This window comes from Callorhinus ursinus, unplaced genomic scaffold (genome assembly GCF_003265705.2).
Source record: "Callorhinus ursinus isolate GAN/ISIS: 27379988/994484 unplaced genomic scaffold, GSC_fseal_2.0 scaffold27, whole genome shotgun sequence".
Classification (NCBI taxonomy): Eukaryota; Metazoa; Chordata; class Mammalia; order Carnivora; family Otariidae; genus Callorhinus; species Callorhinus ursinus.
This window is the reverse complement of record NW_027397089.1, coordinates 4,263,899-4,271,909: the sequence shown is the minus strand read 5'-3', so window position 1 is coordinate 4,271,909 and position 8,011 is coordinate 4,263,899. Positions and strand designations below refer to the sequence as shown.

Here is an 8,011-nt window from a genome sequence, read left to right as displayed (position 1 = left end):
GGGGGTGGGGGGAGAGGGGAGGGTGTGTGCGTGTCTATTTGCGGGAGTTCCACAACACAAAAGAAGGCAAGGGACCACCTAGACCGTGAGCAGACAGCCGGGCGTGCGGGGCGTGCGGGGCGTGCGGGGGTCGGGGGGCTCGGCTCCCCGCACCCCGCGCTCCTCCCCCGCCGCCGACTCCAGGCCAGCGCGCTGGCTCCCGCGCGACCTTCTCGCTCTGAGTTGCTCCTCAATACTCATGCATAACAGCTCCCAACGATGGGCGCTTCTAGGTGCAGCACATGGTGTAGGCGACTGAGTCACCTCACTTTCTCGCCCGCGAAGTGGCACGTCTGCGCGGCTCCTCGCGACGGCTTAGGACGGTTACAGCAATTAGACGGAGTCACGTGGCTCGTCCCTGGGCCTGGGCTCGTCACCTTTTTACAGGACAGTCTTCGTCGCTTCCTGAAAGGGCAGTGGGACGGTCTCCCACCGTGTCCCTCGTTCAGATCGCAGAAGACAGAAACAGGGAGCATTATGGTGCTTAGAGTTTGTTGCTTACCCACTGGGGGACGGTGGCCGCAGTTTATAAATGACCTTAGAATCTACTGGAGCCCCCCTGCTTCCACTTAGAAACTCGCTTTCTCCCGGCCCTGGTCCCCACAGCGCCCCTCCCCCGCCAGGGTGAGGGGTCGGCTCTGAAATGCAGTCGGCGAGGAACAATAGGCGCCCTCGCTCGGAAAGGCGGAGAGCGATTTGCATCTCACTGGAGCTCCCATCGGGACTCCCGGTGTGGACTCTGACCCTCGCACTAAAGATCTGCTTTGGTGTGACCTGTTAAGGTTTGCTGCTCCGAAGCAGTAAAGAGTCTTTGACATTCATGTCCGCTTAATTCAGGGATCTAAAATGGCAGTTTAGTGGCCGGATTCTGTGAGCTCCGTCCTATTGTAAGGAGAAGGCTGTGTGTCTGCGCATAGGTGCATTTTTCTGGGGAGAGTGTTCATAAATTTCCTTGGTTTTTCAAAGGGGCTCCCAGATGCCCACAGGTTAAGAACTTCCAGTGACAAGTGAGCCACCCTGAAAGGGAACAATGGTGCAAATCCTGTGGGAGGAGGAGGGGGCCGAGGAAAGGGAAAGACTTCACTGAGAGGAGGTGGGGGCGGGAGGGAAGACGATCAGGTGAAACTTCTCTAAGAGAGGCAGGATTTGGGGGATGGGAGGGGGAGGGAACATTCCTTTTACTCTTTTATTTTTAAAGATTTTATTTATTCAGTTGACAGAGAGACACAGCGAGAGAGGGAACACAAGCAGGGGGAGTGGGAGAGGGAGAAGCAGGCTTCCCGCGGAGCAGGGAGCCCGCTGCGGGGCTGATCCCAGGACCCTGGGATCATGACCTGAGCCGAAGGCAGACGCTTAACGACTGAGCCACCCAGGCGCTCCCGTTCCTTCTACTCTTACTGTGTGCCAGGCACTGTTCTAGACTAAAATTCATGAAGATTAATAATTCTTATAACAATCCCATGAGGTAAATAAGATTGTTCTGACTTCATAGATTCATTCATTTAGTAAATATTTATTGAGCGTTTATTATGTATCAGACACTGTCCCCAGAGCTGGGGATACAGCAGTTAGCAAAACAGCCGGAAATACCTCCTTTCAGGGAGCTTGCATCCCCCTGGGAGGCAGGATGAGGAACCTGGGTTCACAGAGAGTTACACAAGGATCCTCAGCTAGTAAGCAGTAGACATTTGAACCCAGTCAGTATAGCACCGGAAGCTGTTTTATTTATTTATTTTTATAATGATTCTAAACATAAGAAAACTAAAAATTTCTGTGCAACACCAACTACAACAAACCACCAAAAAGATTAAAGGAAAGTGAGAAAATATTTACATCAGATAGTGCAAAGAATAGCTTTAACAAGTTTTCAAACTAGGGACGCTTGGGTGGCTCAGTCGTTAAGAGTCTGCCTTCGGCTCAGGTCATGATCCCAGGGTCCTGGGATCGAGCCCCGCATTGGGCTCTCTGCTCAGCGGGAAGCCTGCTTCTCCCTCTCCCACTCCGCCTGCTTGTGTTCCCTCTCTCGTTGTGTCTCTCTCTGTCAAGTAAATAAATAAAATCTTTTAAAAAAAAGTTTTCAAACTACAAATCGAAACCAAAAGCAAACATTTAAAATGAAGAAATGGGCAAAGATTACTAAAACAATTTAGAAGAGAAAATATGAATGACCAATAATGTTGAATCCTGGCTTCCTGAATTATCATCAAGACAATCTGGTTATTGCTTGCACAGTGAGGAAAAGTACTAACTTGACTAGCCTGAGGAGCCTATCAGAGGGCAGAGGGGAAAGGGCAAAGTCTAGGTATTTATTGAACTTTTGAAGCCTGGTCTAAGGTGGATCTTTCGGGGGGGGGGGTGGGGGATCATGATAAAATACATTAGGATTGAGGGACACAACTGGGCAATAATTTAAGGGGAGGCATTTAAAGAGTCATAACAGCATGCTGTGTGGAAACCTAGAAGCTAAAATGCCAGTTGGCCTTCTTTGAAGGAGTGTGTGACTGCAGTCACGTGTGTTTCCTTGCACTAGGCACTTGTTGGATTCGTCCAGATTTACCTGACCTGCTTCCAGCCTTTGGCATAGAGTGTACCACATCTTAAGATGTCTGAGGTGCTTGTGGATAACAAAGTGATGAACTTAAGAAGCCCATTGAATGAGGTAGAAGAGAATGATGGGTAAATCAAGTTATTGGGTTGCCCCTAGTTTTTTTTTTCCATTTTAGTTTCAATGTATTCTCAACTTTTTGGTGTTTTTTTTTTTTTCTAATTTTTTATTTATTTGTTTGACAAGAGGGAACACAAGCAGAGGGAGTGTGAGAGGGAGAACCAGGCTTCCTACTGAGCAGGGAGCCCGATGCAGGTCTTGATCCCAGGACCCTGGAATCATGACCTGAGCCAAAGGTAGCTGCTTAACATGACCTGAGCCATAGATAGCTGCTTAACTGACTGAGCCACCCAGGCACCCCTTTTCTCAACTTTTCAATTAGATTTAAAAAGCCTTTATTGAGCTATCAATGACATTCAACAAATTTCACATACTGAAAGTGTGCAGTTTTGGTAAGTTTTGACACATGTATATACCTATGAAACTATCACCACAATCTGGATTATGAATCTATCTGTCATCCCAAAGTTTCCTTGTGCCTCTTTATCATCCCATCCATTTAGCAGCCCCTGTGTCCAAGCAAACAACCCATTTGTCTTCTGTCACTGCAGATTATTTGCATTTTTGTTTGATTTTATACAAATGTAATCCTATAGTATGTATTCATTTTTTGCCTTTTTTTACTCAGAATAATTACTTTGAGATTCATCTGTGTTGTTGCATGTATCTGTAGTTTATTCCTTTTTATTGCTAGTAGTATTCCATTGTGTGGATATATCACCAATTGTTTATCCACTCACCTGTTGATACCAATTGGGTTAATACCAGTTTTTGGCTATTACAAATAAGACTATCATGAATATTCATGTACAAGTATTTGTATAGATATATGCTTTTACTTCTCTTTGGTAATTAATTACCTAGGAATAGAATGGCTTAGTCATATGATAGGTATATGTCCAATTTTTTAAGAAACTGCTAAACAGCTTTCCAAAGTGGTTGTCCCATTTTACATTCCCATCTGCAGTATATGAGAATTCCAGTTGCTCTACATCCTCACCAACTTTTGGTATAATCAGTCCTTTCAATTTTAGCCATTCTCAGAGGTGTATAGTAGTATCTCATTTTAGTTTTAATTTGCATTTCTGAGATAACTAATGGTGATAAGCATCTTTTTGTGTGCTTTTTTTTTTAATTTTTTTTTTTATTTTTTAAAGATTTTATTTATTTATTCATGAGAGACAGAGAGAGAGAGAAAGAGAGAAGCAGAGGGAGAAGCAGGCTCCCAAGGAGCAGGGAGCCTGATGCGGGACTCGATCCCAGGACCCTGGGATCATGACCTGAGCCGAAGGCAGACGCCCAACCATCTGAGCCACCCAGGCGCCCCTTTTTGTGTGCTTTTTGATATTCCCATATCTTCTTTAAGTGTGCATTCAAATTATTTGCCCCTTCTTGTTGTTGTTGGGCTGTTTATCTTACTGCCTTTTTTTTTTAAGATTTTATTTATTTATTTTGCCAGAGAGAGAGAGAGAGAGAGCACAAGCAGGGGGAGGGGCAGGCTCCCTGCTGAGCAAGGAGTCCTACGCAGAACTCGATCCCAGGACCCTGGGACCATGACCTGAGCCGAAGGCAGACGCTTAACCAATTGAGCCCCCCAGGCGTCCCTATCTTATTGCTTTTTGAGGGTTTTTTATATACACTGCATACAAGTTCTTTATCAGATATGTGATTTGCTAATATTTTCTCCCAGTCTGTGGCTTATCTTTGCACTCTCCTAATAGTATCTTTCAAAGAGTATATTTTTTGGCAGAGACTACTTAGTCCCAGGCCTGGCCTTAGTCTCCTCTCCTTTTACACCCGAGGCCTTTGCCACAAATATGCTCCCCTAGGTCCTTGGTTAGGCCAAGAAAACATTCAAGCTTGATTTCTCTCTTCATATTTATGGGAGCTGGAGGTACTGGAGAAGCAGTGTATGTCTTGTGTCTGGCATTGTTCCATCCAAATATCTGTTGGGATGAAGAGAGTAACCCAGAACCCAGAGTAAAGTGTGTCCTAATGATCAATGCAAGTTCTACTCAGTGAATGTAGATTACAGCAAAGTGAAGAAAGAGGATTCAGACTTCTAACTGAAATGTTTGACTATAAAACTGCTTAGAATGAAGGTCTTCAGAAGTCATTTGTACAGTTTTCTGCTTAACCAAGAACTATTTCCCCTCTGAATGCTCAAAGTCGTGTTGATGTGCTATGTTGGAGTTTTACACTGATTAATAAATATCTCCAACTTGAAAAAAAGAAGAGCATACAGTCTTAATTTTTATGAAGTCCAGTTTATCACTTTTTTTCTTTTATGGACTATATCTTTTGTTGTCATATCTAAGAAATCTTTGCCTCACTCCAGGCCATTTACCTTTGTTTTCAAGTTTTACAATTTTAGGATTTACATTTATATCTATGATGCATTTCCCCACCCTGGGAAAAGGTTTATTTGATAATCCAATTTGCTTTAAAATTTTTTTAAAGTCACATTCAACATGGGACTAACAGAAACATGAACAGGCACATTATGAACCCTCCACCACCCTGCAAAAAGCATATGAAAAACAAGAACAAGGTTAGAGAAATTCAAAACTAAGTTGCCTAACTTATGACGACACAAAGTTGTCTAAATGAGCCTATCATGAAGACTCAAGGAGGTTTTGTGTATGGTAATCAATCAAGTCTGCCTGCACCACAGTTTGATCTGTTTAGTTGAATTGCTTCAGCAAGCAGTGTTCTCAGCTTCTCCACACTGTCCACCAAGCGGTTCACCATGGGATAAGCAGTGAGTCTTTCCAGGGGAACAAAAACCTTTCCCATACTGTAAGGTTTGGGGGACTGCTCTGTGTGGGCTCCTTGAGCTTCTGTGAGGGTTGATCCATGCCGTTGGATGCAACTGCCTTCTGGAACCACTCTACCGCGCTTTTCTTCGGATCCAGGAGAAACCCGACTTTCATGAAGTCGACTGCTTTTAACACCTGGGCACTCAGAACAAGCAGGAGGTATTCTTTTTGCTGTAAACTCGGGTATGAGGTTGTAAAAACAGCTTTATGAACATGTTCCTGTGGCTCTGAAATGCACGATTCAGTTGCCTTTGCTATGTTTTTCTGGAAGAGCCCTATCTGGGTACAGTATCCAACATGTTCAGCTCCTGCTGGTGGAGCCTCCATACCAGTAAACTCGATGTAGTAATTGTAGAGATTTGCCACATCCATAGCCCATGTCTGAAACTGCATTCTGTTTCGCTCAAATTTGTGATCTGGATTTCTAAAGGTTGATGCTGGAAACGGGGGATTGAATGCAGAGTTTGATGTGCTGATGACAACCATACCCAGAGAAAAGTACCCAAATATGACTTCAGGAAACTGGCCAGATCTTCAGAATCTAAGTATTCTATCAATTCAGTACATGTTATGAAGTCAAATCCAAGCAAAGGAGTCTTTTTTTTTTTTTCAAGATTTTATTTATTCATGAGAGACAGAGAGAGAGGCAGAGGGAGAAGCAGGCTCCCAAGGAGCAGGGAGCCTGATGCAGGACTCAGTCCCAGGACCCTGGGATCATGACCTGAGCCAAAGGCAGACGCTAAACCATCTGAGCCACCCAGACACCCAAACGAGAGTCTTTCTGTACAGAAAAAGCATGATACAAGGTTATAGTCAAATCTAGGTCCCGAGGAGCTAGATAATCCCCCACTGTTGGAGTCAACTTAGTCCCTTCCCATTGTAAGGAATTCGCAGCAATAATATCTATTCTAACAAGATGTTCAGGGCAACTGTGGAATTTTAGCATCCATCTAAGTGTGGCATCACGGAAGCCCAAGTCTGCAACCTTCCTGGGTTGATGTTGATCTACTAAATTTTTAACAAAGTAGTATCTCTGTTTGTACAGTGGATGGTTGAACTCAGTTACCTCCTTGCTGGGAACTTCTTCAAAATTACCATTAACCATACTGTTGCATTGTTTGTTTTCTTCCATTTTGTTTCCAAATTTCAAGTTTTGTTGAAACAAAAAAGCCAATGTGTCCTTCAAGCTCCATGAAATCAGCAATGACTCAGCTCTGAAGGAGCACACCAGCGGGAAAGCACAGTGCTGTGAACACTCTATGATGCATTTTGAGTTAATTTTTGTATATGGTATAAGGTGTGGATCGAACTTCGTTTCTTTTGCATATGAACATTCACTGAAAAGGCTATTCTTTTTGCCATTTAATTGCCCTTGCAACTTCATTGAAGCAATTGACCCTATATGTGTGGGTCTGTTACCAAACTTTCTATTCTGTTCAATTGATCTATTTGTCTACTGCAATTCCCCCCCCAACTGAATTACTCTAGTTTTATTGTAAGTATTAAAATCAGTTAATATAGTCCTCCAAATCTGTCTCTTTTCTTCGAAGTAATTTAGGCTCTTCTGGGTTCTTTGCATTTTCATTATAAATTTTAGAATTAGTTTGTTAATTTCTACAAAAAAAGACTTAGGATTTTGGATGGGATTGCTTTGACTCTATAGATCAAATTGGGAAGAACTGACTTCTTAATAATATTGACTGATCTAACCTACAAACACAAAAAATTATCTTTTTTTTTTTCCACACCATATCTTAACATATATTTAGGGCCTCTTTAATTTCCCTCAGTAGTTTTCAGTGAGTAGGTCTTGTACATTTTTTGGTCAGACTTATTCCCAAGTATTTCAGATTTGTAATGCTATTGAGTATAGAAGTACAACTGGCTTTTGTACATTAACTTTGTGTCCTGCAACCTTGCTGTACTCATTTAGTTTTAGTAACTTTTTAGTAAGTTCCATACAGGGGCAATCATGTCATCTGTAAATAGTTTTACTTCTTACTTTCCAATCTTCATGCTTTTTGTTTTTCTTGTCTTATTGCACTGACTAGAAACTAGTACCGTGTTGAATAGAAGTGTTAAGACTGGATATCTTTGCCTTGTTTTTGATCTTATGTGGAAAGTGCTCAGCCTCTCTCCATTAACGTGTAATGTTTAGCTATAGGTGTTTTGTAGATGCCCATTAGCATTTTCTGACCCATGAAAATAGTAAATCTGAGGTGAAGAAATTTGCTGAGTTAATTTTTTTCCTAAACCATGAATAAATGCTAGAATTTGTCAAAAAATTTTTTTACATCTACTGAGATGAGCATATAACTTGCTTTTATTTTTTGGTCTGTAAATGTGGTGATTTATGTTGCTTGATTTTTAATTTTTGAATAACAAATACCTTGCTTTCCTTGATAAAGCCCAATTAGTCATGACATTTTTATCACCAGATTTGAATTGATAACATTTTGTTAAGAATTTTTACATCTATGTTCATGAG

The 8,011-nt window shown here is 42.2% G+C and overlaps 1 long non-coding RNA gene and 1 pseudogene across 1 annotated transcript; one reads left to right on the top strand and one right to left on the bottom strand.

The window, feature by feature from the left end:
• Window positions 1-385: 385 nt before the first annotated feature.
• Window positions 386-6,907, top strand: LOC141370145 (uncharacterized). Its single transcript, XR_012373945.1, has 3 exons — window positions 386-519; window positions 2,570-2,698; window positions 6,675-6,907. It is a non-coding gene; the product is annotated as an uncharacterized lncRNA (long non-coding RNA).
• On the bottom strand, window positions 5,320-6,628 carry LOC141370178 (small RNA 2'-O-methyltransferase pseudogene; annotated as a pseudogene).
• Window positions 6,908-8,011: the final 1,104 nt, after the last annotated feature.